At 38.3% G+C, this 17599-nt stretch overlaps 1 long non-coding RNA gene across 1 annotated transcript; it reads left to right on the forward strand.

The window, feature by feature from the left end:
- Nucleotides 1-3144: 3144 nt before the first annotated feature.
- LOC139689882 (uncharacterized) lies at nt 3145-9262 on the forward strand. Its single transcript, XR_011701440.1, has 4 exons — nt 3145-3200; nt 6402-6683; nt 6830-6914; nt 7112-9262. It is a non-coding gene; the product is annotated as an uncharacterized lncRNA (long non-coding RNA).
- The last annotated feature ends 8337 nt before the right edge of the window (nt 9263-17599 follow it).

Genomic DNA, 17599 nt, shown 5'->3' on the forward strand with positions numbered 1-17599 from the left:
AACCACATGTCCTGGAATAAATGAAAAAAACGGCTAGTGTTCCCTCCACAACACGTACAAACATGCTCTAAATTTTTCAATTATCACAAGGGCCATATTACTCTCAATAACCCAAGGATTGAGACTACCTGATGTAATCATTTAGTAAATCATCATTGAAGAACAAATGAGGTAGAACAATGAAACCAAGAGAATAAAATATCTGGTTTAATTCAGTACGAGTAACAATTGGATATGAGAAAATTATCTCCCAGATGAGTGCCATGAATCTTCACAAAACCATCAGAATGGAAATTTCTGAACAAAGTTTGACCCGTTTCATGAGCAACCAACAATATTTTCTTCGCTGGTTTTGGTCCACGGATAAAATATAGGTCAACCACTATACCCCAGAGATGAAATAGTATTCGAAGCAGTGGAAACATGTTGATTCCTTTTCAAAAGACTATTTAGGCTACAAGAAAAAATCCAAAGTAGTGTAATCTGGGGTAAAATGTAAGGATACCTCCATTGTTTCCACAGATGAACTGAACAAGTTTCAAATTTCAACGGAGGCCCATGATGCAATATTCTAATCAAATTTATGAAACTTGTTCCGAACATGCATTAAACATTACGATTACACAGCAACACAGTGAAATTTGAGGAAAAATTGGGCCTTCCCTTAGTTGAACAAGCTTGTAGGCAGAAGGTGGTACTGATACCACGTGGTTAAAACATGGGAGAACCCAAAATAAAGGCAGGATTAGGGCAGGGTTGTTCTATGTTGTCCGTGATGTTTAATGTTAATATTGAGAAGGCAATAGACAAAATTAAGGAAGAAGTATTTGGTGGTGCACGAATATACGGAGAAAGGATAATATGTATTGAGTATTTTGTGAACATATTTAAGCAGCGGGATCTCTAGCAATGGAAAAAGCAAATGGGAGATAATAGCGCAAATAGAGCACAAATGAAAAACCATGCATCAAGAAATACATTGCATATCATTTTCATCTTCACTCTTTTTGGAGTGGTCACAAATACATGCAAGCATCCAATGCATTCACATTTACTAAATCCTGAAACATTCTGCGCTATATTTGACAAGAAAAATTGCAAGAGAAATCTTGAATGTACACACAAGTTTCTAAGCCATCAAACCTGAATCACAGCTTTAATGAAAGATTTCACTAAGAAACTTCCAGAAGTATAGTGACCAATTTGTCCTCCATGAGCAACCGAGTGACACTCTAAATTAATACTGCTTTAGTGTTCCCGAGAGCAAAACTAATTTAATTTATCCCCAAGTGATATGCATTCAAATGCATATTAAGTGAATGACTCCATCAAAAAATTACTGCAGCAGTATGTCCCACAGTTTCTCAGAATATGCCAAAGGTAAACCACCCCTAGTATTTAAAGTTGGCTTAAACCCCGTGGACTGCGGCTCAATGCGCACATCTACGAATGCCTGTGACATTGTATGCAAGGTATATCATCACAGCGTCTCGTACCTTTAAAGCCACTCAAATTTCAGAGGGTAAGGGGACACCTCGATAGCTTCACTGGCTAAAACACTTGGCTGGAAGTCGAGGGATCCGTATTTGAATCCCGGCAAAGGCAAATGATATTTACAAACAAATTTTTGCATTATAATATTAAAGAATATGTCTTTCAGTCTTGTGATATCCTTTCAATGAGTCTTCAGAATGTTTGTTATTTACTACAATTAAATTAATTTCTTATATTGAATGGCATTTAACTTGCACCTATTGTAAGTATTAACGGACTCCATAATTGCTCTCACCATAAGGTGGGAGTAATTACTATGTTTCTTATATGCTAACTGCTGCTTAGTTAAGCTAATGGGCAGGCAGGTGATCAAATTAACCGAGGAAATACTCTGATAAGTATCTCAGTGAAAATTCTTTTCATTTTGATCCACTTGAGTTGCATGCCAGGTAAAAATAGGTTGTGCCCCACACTTACTCTTCAGAAGTGCGATTTTCATTCTTTGAGAAAGTCCACAAGTGCATTTATATTTTCCTCACATGAATAAAACTTATGTGTTTTCGTTAGAAAAACGAAGTCATCGATGACAACCGGTTTAATGATAAATTAATAAAAGACACTACACCCATAATTCTGATCGACTCAAAACAGCGCCAACACCCTGCAAACAAAACGATTTTCAACTACTTTCACTGGAAACGGAAAACGCTCAATGACAACAATCAGTGATTCAGTATATCCTCCCAATAACAAATTAATGCCTGGTGTAAATCACTCCTACCATAAAACGATTACCTGATGAGATCATGGGTACTTTCCACCAGAGCCTTCACTCGATGTTGTTCCCACAGGCACACGTCTTTCATAAAATGATTTCATATAATTCACTTATCCATCAACACACAGAATATTTAAAAAAGCATTGATTGGAATAATAAACTCCCGAGGGCATCCATTTGATTTGCCGAAATCAACTTCATTGAGCAACTGGCTCCTCCTCGTCATTACATGGTCTGAAAACGAATACGTCACATTAGTAATCACACTTAAAATTGACGAAAGTTGATCAATAACCATCACAAATACTATTAGTTCGAATCACTTACTTGAATTCTCTACTTGCACGAAACGTGACTTTCGATATCTTGATCTTCAATCGACGACTTGTCAAACGGTCGCGGCCAGAATCAGCTGACATCAAGAATAACTTGAAGACCGTTAACTGTTTTCTTTCCCAGATCCTTTTAATTTTTTAAATATCTATGTGAAAACAAATCTTTTCTTAGGGAATGCCAATTTTTGATAAGCAGCTCTTCCAAAGATGCATCCTTATTTTCTTGTACCTGGCTCTGCAATAAACAAAGAACTAATTTGGAATTGTGGCATTTTGCAAAGAATTGTGCCCTTATGAGAAATCTACATCAATAAATCTAAAATTGGCATTCCCTAGGATTGTTGATCACTTGATTTGAATTTTAATGTTAGGTCCATTTATTAATTCATAATTTCTGGTTTTAGAATAAAATTGGCATGAGTTTCTCCGAAATATATAATTGCCAATGCGCAAAGCGGGGACCGGAAAGAAAACAGTTGACGGTCTTCAAGCGATCGTTGATGTCAGCTGATTCTGGCCGCGACCGTTAGACAAGTCGTCGATTGAAGATCAAGATATCGAAGGTCACGTTTCGTGCAAGTAGTGAGTTCAAGTAAGTGATTCGAACTAATAGTATTTGTGATGGTTATTGATCAACTTCCGTCAATTATAAGTGTGATTACTAATGTGGCGTACTTAAGCCCTTTTCTAGCAAAGATATCTCACTATTAGAAAAGGAATGTCCGGAAAGATTAACAATTTGAGGCCCAAACTTATGGTCACACTGAGAACTTGTTGATGTTGAACTGGACTCCTTATTTTTCCATAGTAGGTCAAGCCTACGGTTGATTTTTGTCCTTTTATGAGTTACCCCTGAGACAAGAGATTTTCTGTCGAAAGCTTTTTTGAAGTCAATGAAGAGTGTATTCAAGTCAACGTTATATTCATAGCATTTCTCCATTGTTTGCCTTACCAGTAATATCTGGTCAATGGTACTTCTACCAGCTCTAAAGCCACACTGATATTCTTCCAGTATGTCTTGAGCATAGGCGCTTATGGATGTCAGAAGAAGACTGGTGAAAATTTTATATGGTACATTCAGTAATGTAATGCACCTATGGATTTTGCAATCACATTTGTCGCCTTTTTTTATACGTTGCACAAATCAATCCTGTCTTGCAGTCTTCTGGGAACTCACCCAACTTACAAATACTACAAATTAGATGACGTATTGTTCTATTTAAATCTTGACCTCCATTTTTAGTTAATTTTGCTGTTATTCCATCTTCTCCAGGTGCTGTGTCATTCCTTTGTTTTCCAATACTTTCAATTACTTCTTCTATTGTCGGAGTGAGCACTTCCGGATTTTCTATGTGACTTTGTTCTTACTCTTCTACCCCTGGAGTTAATTCCTTAACATACAGGCCATTAAAATATTCAGCGCATTTTTCTATCATCTCATTTTCGTCCCCAATGGCTTGACCATTTTTATTTCTACAGGAGTGCACTATGGTTGTTAGCTTTTAGTCGTGCATTTTACTGGTTGGTTGAACTTTTTGCTTTCTTTAGCGTTATTGAGCTCTTCTACAGCCTTCATCTGATTTTTAAGCACTCTTTTTCTTTCTTTTTAGTAATTTATCAGCTTCTTTCCTGCTCTTCCTATACTTCTCTCTTGTAAATCTAGTCTCCCTTTGTAACATATTGTATCTATTCTTATTATTTTCCTCTATTGCAAGTTTACACTCATTATCAAACCAATCTGCATGCCTTTTACTTTCGTGTTACCTATGATGTCCTTTGCAGTTGACAAAACAGATTGTTTAATTCTTGCCATTGATATTCCACAGACTATTGCTCTGTCTGTTCTTCCTCATTCCTTGTTAACTTTCTACCTATTTAATTATTGTACCTCAAAGCTTGCCCAGGTTCTCTTAATCTTTTATTATTCCATTTAACCCCTCCTGATCTATTGAGCGTACCCAAGAGTGCCAGTCGTTCACTAAAATTTACTCTCACTAGATAGTGATCATCGGAATCACAAATCGGTCCTTGTGCAGACCTTATTTGTTTCACAATTCCTGTCCCAGGTATTTTCCTGGTATCTTTGTGAATATTTTAATGCTCAAATCATGTTGTCTTTGTGAGCATGTTGAGTGACAGAGCAAGCAGAAAGGCCTTCCATCTTCACTTGTCAGATAATTCAAAGAGTACTTTCCTGCTACAGAATGCAAGGAGTCTTCCTGAACAGTTTTGCATTAAAATGTCAATAATGATAATTTTTTGATATTTTGGTATTTTTTGGCATTATCTTTCCAGTTTATCATAAAATTCTTGCTTTTCTTCCTTTGTTTTTCCTTTGGTAAGGGAAAGGGCTGATATGAGACTGATGTTACGGAATGTTCCTTTTAAGGTTATTTTACATAGTCTGTCCCCTAATGGCTCAAAATTCATCAAACTGTTTCTTATCCTTGCATTAATCATGAAAGCCATTCCATATAACCCAATTGAATGGCTGGGTCCACTGTATACTACTGTAAAATTCTTCTCACCAATTCTACCATTTCCTACCCATCTCACCTCCTGTAGGGCTGTAATATCCAAACCACATTTCAGCATTTCATTGGCAACTTCAATCATTCTACCCAGTTTCAACAATGTTCTAACATTCCATGTTGATAATTTCCATGAATTCGTTGTCCTTGTCTGTTTTCCAGGTCGATACCCTGAAAATCCATGCTTATCTATCCGAGGCATGTTTAGAGGATTCATAGCCAGTGAATTTTGGAAGGGCAGGGTTGCTAGCCCTACGCCTAACCGCTGACTTGGAGGGCCCGGAGTTATATTCAGGGTTCACTTTCCCCTTCAGGTAATTGTCCTTCCCTCATTGAACCCTTTATCAACCCAGAGATACCGTAGGACATATGTGCAGTGCAGAGCATCTGAAGCTGAGTGCAGGAAGTCAGGCTGATGCAATTTAATGTTGCTCAAGTGAGTCTTTAAAAAAAATTTAATTAAATGAAGAATACAATGTATCTTTCCTCTGTCCTTAAGGACAGTGGAAAGATACATTGTATTTTTCATTTAATTAAAACGAATGTCCACAAAGTTTAGCCGGTAATAATTGAATATTTAAAAATTGTTTTTTTTTTCAAAGTTGTCAGCAAAATCTATGTAAAGTGGACTTGGGTAAATAATGATAAATATCCTCAGTTTCTTTTGTGAAGGGGTCTTGTAAGTGTGATAAATGGATGCATTTTTACATGATTTAGTCAGTCTAGACGTGCTTTAACCATATCTTCAAGATCAATTTGATTTTTTCATTCTTCTTGACAAGTGTTAAGTTATACCACATTACTGAACATTAACGGGTCTGTCCCAAAAATGCCCAGACCCAGATCCAGTTTTAGGAGATAGTAACTGGAAATTAGGATGAGGAAGATGCAGCCTGAAGATCCCACTCACAAGTTTTGTGACAGTAGAATGTCGCCATTACGTTGGATTGCGGATTGGATTTTGATATGCAGGATAGGAAGAGACATCTGGATGTCAGGCGGGTGATCATTTGTGGACACTCGTTGATGTGATTGAGGCACTGACTTATTTATCAATCTTATGATTTAGGAATGAAGATGAAGGGCGTTCAATTGTATACCAGGAAAAATTGAAAAATTCATCATTTATTATCTTTAATCCTAATAATTATGAATTCCATGCTGCTATATGAATTCCTGTATCATTTGTTGTATATTCTCATTTTGGAACTCCCTTTCCCATTTCATTCTCTCTCACCATCTCTCTTCCTTGCATGGCTAAGGGTGACGCCATCACCAAAGACTGAGAATAAAGCCGGCCCAGTAGCCAATGCGGATCCATTGGAATTTTCAAAGGGGCATGCACTCATGGAACTCGAGGATGATCGAATCTCACCCACTTGGTGAGAATTAATCATCCTCCATTATTTTAGCCCAGCTCAAAAGATTTCAATGATGTAAGCATCACCACCTCTCACCTGATGACTGACACGGCCACTCTAACGGCCAATTCCATCTCAGGTGGCAGTGGGCCTGCATTGGTTGGGTTTGAAAGAGAGGGAAAGGTAGGTACTTCTTTGATGATGTCATTATCTGTTTGATAAGTTAAAATTCTCTATCTGTGTCTGCTTCTGGGGGAAACGGCTTAGCAAAATGCGGGGCAGATCAATTCTTACTCTATCTAATCTTTTCTCTCCGTACTCTTTCACAGTTTTCACTCAAAATAGCCAGAGACAACCTGTCAAGTGATGGCTTGTTCAAAGGAATGGATTCAGAGATGACTGCATAAGACGTCTGTAAGTAAAATATCAAATCCTAATGTAGAATTCATTCATGACATACCACTATTCTGGAACCTTTTTGGCTTTTTGTTTTATCTATTAATTATCTCATGAGCCAAATGAGCTCTTTCCTAAGTGTTTTGGGAGATATTTAAGCATTTTTGTAATATTCATTGAAATTTTGCATCACATTTTTGGTTTTCTCTCCACAGGATTCTATTCTTCATAATGAGAGAATTGCACTTTCTCTTCTGGTGACCTGGCAGAACAAAGGAAGCATTTGCAGTATATGCAGAGCAAATAGTGGCTGTGATGAGGAAACACTGATTTTAAAGTGCTCATTTCACCATGTTAGATACAGGCTGGTACGGAGTGCCATTGTCTTCCAGAGCATTGAATTCCCATAAAGAGGTCCACACCTAGTCTTAGCCTAATGTCAGTCATTCTCATGGGTGTAACTTATCATAAAATAAGAAAAGGAATTTGAAAGCCATAAACCAATCTTGAGGAGCGGGAAGAGGACAAGAAGACAAAGGATTGCAGGTGATATGATTAAGAACAAGAGGAGAGAAGAATGTAAATGCAGAGATGGGTAGGAGAAAGTACCAAGAATTCAATAGCAGATTTAAGTGGGAAACCAACAGAGCTAAAGAAGCATAGACAAAGATTGTGTAGGGATGTGAAAGTTGATAAAGTAAGGGGGAAATGGGTGCTCTGTGCAGGAATGTGAAAGGACTGCCAGGAAGTAGGAAGATAATATCCACACAAATCATCAAAGATAATTCAAGAAAAATTATTGAATGGACTCAAAACACTCAATTACTGAATGAATGAAGAAATGGAAAGAATTCACAGAAGAACTGTATGAAAAGACAGTAGGCCCAAAGTTTAGACACAGAAGATAAATTAGGATAGGTTTAATGGCTCCAGAAAGGGCATTGAATTAATTGAGGATTGGGGTTAGACAACATTCTCATAGAACTACTCAACAGCTGGGGAGGAAGGGTTTTTATGGAGTTCTGCAATGGTGTTCATGATCAAGGAATTTTACTGGAAGATGTTGTCCGAACGGTTAGTGCCCCTAGTCCGAAAAATGGAAGGGATGGAATATGTGATGACTAAAGAACAACAAATTTAATTTCAAAAACAGCTGAAATGGTTCTCAGGGTCATCAACAAAAGGATAGAGAGTGGGGCAGATGATTTTTATGCTCGGGAAGAGGAGAGACATGTGCTATGGCATAGCAGTAATGGGGTAACTAATAGAAACGGGCATGGATTACAGTCAGGATGTATTTGTCTGTTTGTAGGTTCTATCTATCAAAATAATAATAACCTGCATGATGTTACGAGGCCAGGGATTCTACATATAATCCTTCTAATTTCTCGTATACGTAGCATGCCTAGACTCCAAGAAAACATTCATTACAGTGTATAGGGAAAAACCAATGAATATATGTTGCTGAAAATGTGAATAGGTAGTAGAAATAGGAGACTTATCCTTGAAAGTGTACGTATCTCAGACTGCTCAGGTGTGAGGGGTGGACGGAAGGCCCGGATGTGCAGTGTTAGGAAGAGGAGTGAGGCAGGGTTGTATCACCTGTGTGCTGTTCAATGTGTATGTAGGGGAAATGTTAAAAGAGGCATTATGGGAAGAACTGGAGATTAGAATCAAGGTCAGTATGGAATTCAATGTAATCAGTTAGGTTTGCTGATGACCAAGCTTTTGTTTGCCGGTCAGCCAAGGGGTTGCAATCTCTGCTGAGTGCATTGGACAGTCAGGTGTGATAGGTATGGGATGAAAATAAATGTAAAATAACTCAGTTATTGAGAAAGAGGGAAGTCAAGTTAAATATTAAAAAAAATAATTCATAAACTCGAATAGGTTGAATAGTTTAAGTGTATAGAAAGTGCTTCTCCTAAAATGCTTCAGGTTGCAGGGTCATAGGGTGCTCCGCGATCAAAGCACCATTGTAGCAATTTCATTGTCACTCACTGCCGCCATTGCTAAACATTGTGAGTCATTAAATATCTAATGCTATCACTTTTGATATATTTTTATAATATCTAACATTTATTTACTATTATTTAGTTCAATGTAAGTGATTCTGTACTTAAATGAACATTTTGAATATTAAATAAACAGATAACATTACTTTGGATTTTTCCTTGTGGCCCACAAAGTTATTTGAGAAGGCATTTCAAAGGAATCATTTAGGTAGGCCAAGGTGAATGGTTGTATCAATGCATATTTCTATCCTTGTGGAAATCCTCATTAAATCTCCAAGTCAATAAGACATTCATTTTCTTAACAGAATCAGTGAATACATATCCAATCCTGAGGTAAAATTTACTAACGAGAAAGAAAATAAATAATATAGCCTTCCTGCTATTTCTTTAATTTCCATGTTGGTGGGGTCATGTTTTCCTATCCTTCAGCATATATTAATGTGATGGCATTCAGATGTCTTTTGGCAAATTCCAAGAAACTGCGGAAGATGCCGCAAAGGTAACTTTTAAAGTAGTCATCGGCTAATATGCATTTCAGTACAACATTTTCAGAGAGTAAAAATCATTTCCGAAATTTCAGAGCTTAAGAGGACACCTCGATAGCATAACTGGCTATAGCACTCGCATGGACATTGAGGGATCTGGGTTCGAATCCCCGTCAAGGCGAATGATTTTTACACTCTGAAATGGTTGCTTTGTTATATGAGTAATATACTTCTTGTAGTATTGTCTCTCGTGTGTTTACACTGTGCTGAGGATTATACACTAAGTCAGTACATCAGGTTAATGATCTGAGCATTAAAGCTGAAAAATAAATTTTGCTGCATTAACTGATTCATTTTGTACCCACAACAAAAAAAACTAAATTCAGTTGCTGAAGGTGTTCCTGAAAATTTCTAAATCAATGATAGTAGTGCAATCCTTTTTGAATGGTATATCTTCTTTTACAAATAATAAAAAGAAAGCTCATGTTGGCTTGGGGGAGGTCATTGATTAGGAGTGGATTTAATGGGAATGTGGAAAAAGCTAGGAAGTTAGTGAAGAGAAGGAAGGCACCAGATTGCTGTGAGGGATCACTGGTGGGAGAATGTTTCTGAAAGGCTGTCCCTGGACGTTAAATGGTACCATTTACTGCTGGCTAGTTATTCACAAGGTTTTTGGTTTTCTTCTCTCTCCCTTAACATTGAGAACCAAAGTTGTTTTTACCTGTGGTGAGCCTTGCTCCCTGGATTGTGGGCAACATGCTACAGAGTTCAGATTAAACCCATTCCAATGATGTATAATAAACTTGTCTCATGACCTTTGATATCATCATCTATCTATTCATTAGGCCCTTTGCCTGAATGGAAAGATTACTTACCAATTACAGTTCTGCCCAATCAGCTGAATCAAATCAGCCCCTTGCTGGAATAAAGGCCTCCCTGAAGGACACTGCATGCTGCCTAAAAACCATCTTTACATTTATGTAAAATACCATCAGTTATGTGGTCTTCCCCATGGAAAATTGGCTGAAAATTTTCAATGTTAAATGGGAATCAAAAAGTAACCTCAATGAAGCCATGTGCCATAGAAAACCAGAGAAACATAGATTTTGACAACATATCTAATAGGTCATAAATTGGCATAAACAAAAGAAAATTATGTATTCTACTGTTTCAGGCTTCACTTCGTAGAAGTATTTAATCGCCATACTAAAAAGTAAAGTGCTAAAAGGAAAAGTACAGTCTTATTTGTGTGAAAACAAGTAAGATTTGTATGGGCTAAAGGAATTGAATTACTTACTGTTAGAATATTTGGCCAATGGGGCAGATTAATGGGACGTGGCATCACCTGCCCATCACCTGTGCTCTGTCATCTTCTGAATGTATGTGTGTGTGTGTGAGCGTTTGTGTGTACCGTGCAATTGAAATCCATACTTTCCAAACCAATTGAGATCTATTCACGGGAGCTGAGATGAGAGGATTGACTGGTGCTGCTTCAAAGCTTTGATTAGGAGTCAGTGTAGGGCAAAACTCAGGATGGCAGATGTCTATTAATTCCTTGGGGTTTTCTTGCGTCCCTTTTGCTTTGCAAATTACTTTCATTTAATCAGCATATTATGTTCTAGGCAGGCGTTAGTTCTCTCAGAGAAGCAGCAGACAAAACTGTTGAAAGAGGCAGGGAGAGAGACCTTCATTGTCTCTCCTTCCTTCTCACTTGTCACATAGGGGACATATGAGAATCCATCCTTGAAATTCCATGCCCATACAAAGGAAAATGGTGAGCTTTCTATGTCTTCTCCAGTTATATAGCACTGTCTTTTGTGGGACCAGTTTAGGGTTACACCTCCAGGACATCGGCTCTCCAAACTTATATACCTTTGGCCACCCTGCACTAGACACCACCACACTATGGCACTTGTCACCAAAACTTCAAGATGATACAGAAGATGATTGGATGTATGGCAATATGGCAGGTTTGTAATAATTTAAAAATTTAGAGCATGCTTATGCAATTTTGTAGAGGAAATAATAGCAGTTTTCTTTATTGATTCCGGGACATGTGGTTTGTGGTGTGCAGTGGTGTCATGTGTAGGGGGTGGGAATGTGTGCATCAGGAAATACATTCATGGGGAGATACAATTTTCATATATGATGAAAGGGTGGGTCATGGAAATTGATCCAAATGCCCTTGAGTAGATTGATCGCTTTGTAAGCTATTTTTCTCTAATGCCAAATATATATTTCAGGATGAGTTGGTGTTGCTGTGACTTTATTTGAGTGAAGTTAGACACGAAAGCCCATCCCTGCATCCACCATCTTCTATGAAGAGTATGAGTCTGTGCATGCCTTGGCCTTGATCCTTCAGAACCAAGCATATAATAGTAGTCCCTCTCTTAGACTTGGCTGATTGCCACTCAGTGGCTGGACATGCTAATGTCAGATAAGTTTGCATATGGCAGTGAGTCACATTTGGAAGCATTGAGTAGCAATCCTTCTGTCGTTTTGGTTGCCACATGATCACTGCTGTGGCAAATAGGAGAAAATGCATTTCAACACAAAAGTAAGTACCTGTTTACCATCGCATCACAGTTTGTGTCTGTGGGAAGTATTTAGGCAGTCTAATCTTGGTGATCTGATGTATATTTTTGATTAAGCACGGCATGAGTGTCCACTGTGGTGTTCTGGTGCATAATGGCCATTAGTTGGGACGTAACCAATGCCTCTTTTCCAGTGTATCTTGAATGTCCTCTCTTTGCCATCCCTGAGAATTCATTGTAATATGGCACTCTCATTGTTCACAGTAGGAGTTCTATAATTATATTTAAATGCCATATATACATTCATTCCAACTATATTTACTCTCATTCCAATACCAATTTCATTTCATTGCAACATATGTGGTAGGTGGGTCACGGTAGTTCAGTGGGTAGAGCGATGGACTGCTGACCAGAGGGTCCCGGGTTCGAATCCCGGGCAAGGCACTCTGGGCACCTGCAGCTCCACCCAAGCTAAAGTGATTTTTCGGGTACCAGGTCTTCCTGGGAAACCATAACCGGCACAGGGAAAGGAACTCGCCCCCCTACCCTGATGTGTGAATTTTCACATGCCGTATAGGGCTTAGTACTGGGTGAACTCTACCATCATCTACTAAACCGACCTTCGGGTTGATTACAGTGTTTATGGTTTTGTTTTATATGTGGTAGCCGATATTTACTTATACTCAGTATATGTATGTTTACATACGTACGTTTTATGTATGTTTTTATATATTCAGTTTTTTCACTATTTTTGTAACTATGTGCCTAAGTAAAACAATTTAACATTGTAAAACAGATGCTGATGAATTTCAGTCTTGATTTCAAAGACTTTTTTTTGTACGTATATGATTAAAAGAGATTGGTAGTTTTCCGTGAGATACTTTGTCGAAAGCTATCTTAAAATCTGAAAAAACCATGCCCACTAGAACATGGCTCTATCCCAAAATAAGCATATTGTGAACAAAAAGTGGAAGTTTTGTTTTGTAGGATTTACCCTCTTGGAAACTGTGCTGGTTATTCAACAACTCGCAACTATCGAGGTGTCCCACTCTGGAAATAGCAACTATATGTTCCATAATTTTGCATGATATGAATGTAAGGGAAATAGGTCTGTAATTGCTTGGTTCCTCCTTGTCTCCATTATTAAATATTGGTGTTGCATTAGCCATTCTCCTATCAATGGGAACCTTGTGATCTACTAGCAATTTCTTAAATTTGATTCCTTTATATGGTGCAATTTCTATTGCTAGTTCCCAATATATGAGCAGGTATTTGATTGGACCCATAGGATTTACCAGGCTTAATATTTTTCAGCGAATGCTCTGTTCCAATATATGAGGTTTCCATTTTGGGCATCAGTCAGAGAGAATGAACTTCAAAGCTATGGGAGACATGCAGTAAGACTTGGATGAGGATGTTTTGAGAGAAGGAATTGAATAAGTTGGCCTTATACAAACTGCTCTTTACTCTTTTGCCATTATCATTTGTGATTTAACTAGCTGTTCAATAATTTCTCTGAACTTATATGAGGTACGACCAAAGTGTTTTCAGGTTCTCTTTCAAATTTGCTGCTAATATTTTCATTTTGTCCCCTTCAAAGAATTCTTCGTTCGTTTGCTTTGCACTTATTCCATCTTCTTTTCCACTGTTTAAAGCACCCTTGGAAGTCCTCGGCTTGCTTTAGGCTTTTTAGTTGGCTGCTCATTTCTTGCTTTATTGTGTCCACATCTTCCCTCATATGATCAAGGATGGTGATTGAATTTTTTACCGGAAACTGGTGAACAATCAAAGCTGAATGTGCAGGTGCATTGTCATGGTAAATGATCCATCCATCATGTTCCCTCGAAGTATTGTGCACTGTTGATTCCTAAATTCAGTTCATCAGATATCATTTGGACAGTTTTTTGACGAATGGTATGGACAAGGGACCTCACACGATTAATGTTATCATCAACACAGTTGGTTGAAGGTCGTCCCGGCCTTGCATCATCCGTGGCATCTCTTGGCCATCTTTAAAACCCTTAATCCAATAGAAAACTGATGTTTCCTTCAGAGTATTATAACCGTAAACAGCTGTCGTTATTACAGAAATTTCTTGATAACTTTAGCCTAGCTTCATTAAAAACTTGAAGTTAATTCATTGTTCCATGAATTCATATTTTTCCATTTTCGACAAATAAACAAGGACAACAAAAACTAACATAACAGGCACCAAATGCACAGTTCAAAGGTGCGCCTAGTACAGATGGCTCACTGGGTCTCAGGCAACTAACGCCGCTAATGGGCAAAACTACAATCCACATTATGGCCACAAGATTGCTATAGTTTGCGGTGCATTTTTTGCATAGAGCAGGCACCAACGGATCTCAGGGAAAATCACGTTTCCTCGATAGCTCAAGTGGTTAAGGGCATCTGCCCGGCAAGTGGAAAGATCCGGTGTTCGAGTCCCGGTCAAGGAAATATTTTTACTCTTGTGGTCCGTTCGATTCTGCCTTCCCCACCTCTATTGTGTTCGTCCTTTATGTGTGTTCCTATCCCTTTTCCTTATATATGTTTCTGTATATATGAGTATTTATTCGCTGTTTGGCGGGATTTCGTGTTTGATTGTGTATATATATGTATATGTATATATATGTATGTATATATATGTATGTATATATGTATGTATATGTATATATACATTTATAAATATATTATTATTAGGTAATATACCAGTTAAGGTAGGTTTTTGGATGGGCAAACTACCAAATAATTCAAATGCCTCTCCTAACAAAACACAAAATCCAGCAACACATTCTACACCAGGTCCCTCTTCATCTCTGAGTACTTTCTTCCTCCCTTCATCCCGTCCAACATCCCTATCCTGTTCTTCCCTTTCCTCGTTTGCCTAAAATTCTCCCCTGAATTACAGTCTCAACATCCCACTACCGGTCAACACCCCCTTCATCCACTTTTCCTGCCTCCATAGGATCTCTCCCAACAAACCCCTCTCTTCGCCCACCATACCAAGTACTTCCTCATTTGTTTTCTTCTCTGTCCACTTCACCTTCTCCATTCTTCTCCACACCCACATTTCAAAAGCCTCCAATCTAAGTCTATCCTCCTGCTTCAATGACCACGTTTCTGTGCCGTACATAGCTAAGCTCCATATTAAAGTTCTTACAAGTATTTTCTTAATATCCTGACTCAACGTCCCTGTCATCAACTCCCTCCTCCTTTTGAAAGCCTCTTTGCCTAGTGCAATTCTTCTCCTCAGGCTCTACTACTTTGACCGTATTGGTCCAAAACACATCCGAGATACGTAAACTTCTACCAGGTCTAGTTTTTGGCCTTGTATTTTAATGTTTAGCTTAGCCATCTTCTTTCTAGAAAATCGAATAATCTTTGTTTTATTAATATTGATTTTCATCCCATGCATGTCACACTGAATTTCCAATTCACTCAGGAATGCTTGCAACCCCTTGGCTGACTGACAAACTAAAGCTTGGTCATCAGTGAACCTAACTGATTTTAAGATTTCCCCGCCCACTTTCATTTCTACCTCCAGTTCTTCCCATGCCTCTTTAATCATTTCCTCTAAATATAGGTTGAGCAGCAATGGTGATAATGGGCAATCCTGCTTATGCCTATCCCCAACACTGCCCACCCGGGCCCTCCATTCCCCACTCGAGGCTGAGCAGTTAGAGAAATGTACAGGTTGTGGATTAGCCTACTGTCCCTCCAATATACATTTCCATTTTCTGCCAAATACTCGATAGGTTTTCCCCATTGACTCTGTTAAATGCCTTTTCAAACTTTACGAAACAAGCAAATACCTCTTGGTTGTATTTTATATTCCTCTCCATTTATAATCTCATTACTGTAATGACATAACTCATACCTCTCCCCTTCCTAAACACAAACTGATCATCCCCTAGGTGATCATTTGCCCTACTCTCTATCCTTTTGTTGATGATCCTAATAACAACTTTAGCTACGTGGGATATCAAACTTATTGTTCTGCAGTCATCACATGATGTAGCCTTTACCTTTTTAAGAATAGGAACTAATGCTCATCTCAAAATATCCTCTGGCCAGATTCCTTCCTAATAGATACTAGAAAACAGTACATATAAGCTTTTCCTCCCATATTTTTCTAAGCGTTTTAGTCGTTCTGCAGGAATTTTGTCTACCTCCTTGGCCTTATTTGGTTTCATCTCCCTTATTCCCTTTTCTAACTTATCATTGAGTATGGCTGGACCTAAGCTATCTTCATTTACATCATGGTCATTTTCGATGTCTAACCTTGTTGGCCTAATTTCTTTTTTAATACAGTGTTTCCCCTTATCCTTTCCATATCTCTTGGATCTTTTCTGTGTCAACTATTATCTTACCAGACCTATCCACAACTGTTAACCCAGATCTTCTTAGTTCCCATTAGTGTTTTGATCTTATTATATAGCGCACCAATTTCTCCCTTCCTCTGCAACCTTTTCATATCCTCGCACTGCATCTTCTACCGTGCTTCTTTTGCTTTATTTGTTGCCCACCTCAATTTATTGTTTAACTCTTTGCACTTCATTTTGCCTACCTCTGTATTTACATGGTTTCATAGTCCTTTTCATGTTAATGGATCTTATATTATCCTTTGTTGCTTTCGACAACCCTTTCTTGATAAATTTCCATGTTTCTTCGATAATACTCAGCTCTTAACCATTCTCCATTATTTTCTCTGCAGCCTGCTGGTAGTCCTTCTTTGTCAATCCATTTAATGCTTCTACATTCCACTTCCTAACTCGCCGCCCCTGCTTAATCTTTTGAAATTGAAGCATTTCATAGAACTTAATTTTGGTCATAGGCTGCATCCGCTCCCGTGAAGCTGTGCAAATTGATTGCACTTTTTCTGTATCTGTGTCTAACCATAGCATAATCAAACTGATACCTTTCTAAGTGACCTGGCATTTTCCATTTATAGCCTATTGTCGAATTCCAATCCTCCATCACACTCAAATATTTTCATGCTGGAACATAAGCAATTATGTCCTCCTACTGATCATAGATCCTATTGTCTTCTTCCTCCTTATGATTGCTTGGTGGTATGTATACCTGAACAATGACCAAGTTCGTCAGTTCTGCTTTCTTCCTACCTCTTTATTCATTATTATGGTAACCCCTCGTTGGCTCTCGTCCCCTTGGCTGTATATTTCTCAGTAAGTATCACTCCAGTTATCCCAGCTCTCCTTCCGTCTCACTTCGCACAAACCTAAAATATCTATGTATCCTCTTTCCATCACTTGCTTAATATTCTCTAATTTTCCTGGCCTCAATATTGTCCTGACATTACAAATTCCTGTTCTAACTGAATTGGTCTTCTTCTTCTGTGTCTTCTGTCCTGATGCTTGGTTTTCTTTTGTAAGGGTTTGGTGAGATAATGACCAATGAAGTGTTGCATCTACCACTGCCAGGCATGACACACAGCCAATTGGGCTGAGTCCAGTAGTGTCCAGGATTCATATTCTCTATTTCGTCCATTATATTCTTAGGAATTATGATTGAGGTGGTTTACCAATGCCTTCCTCAACAATGTTCAATGTTTTCAATGTGACACCATCACTCAATGGATGCCCCACTGGGGTCATATGCCTTTGCAGCCCCCTCTACTGAGCAACAGATGCTGCGTGGATTACCCTTTG

This window comes from Hetaerina americana, unplaced genomic scaffold (assembly GCF_022747635.1).
Source record: "Hetaerina americana unplaced genomic scaffold, ioHetAmer1.1.p SCAF_286, whole genome shotgun sequence".
In the NCBI taxonomy this organism is placed as follows: domain Eukaryota; kingdom Metazoa; phylum Arthropoda; class Insecta; order Odonata; family Calopterygidae; genus Hetaerina; species Hetaerina americana.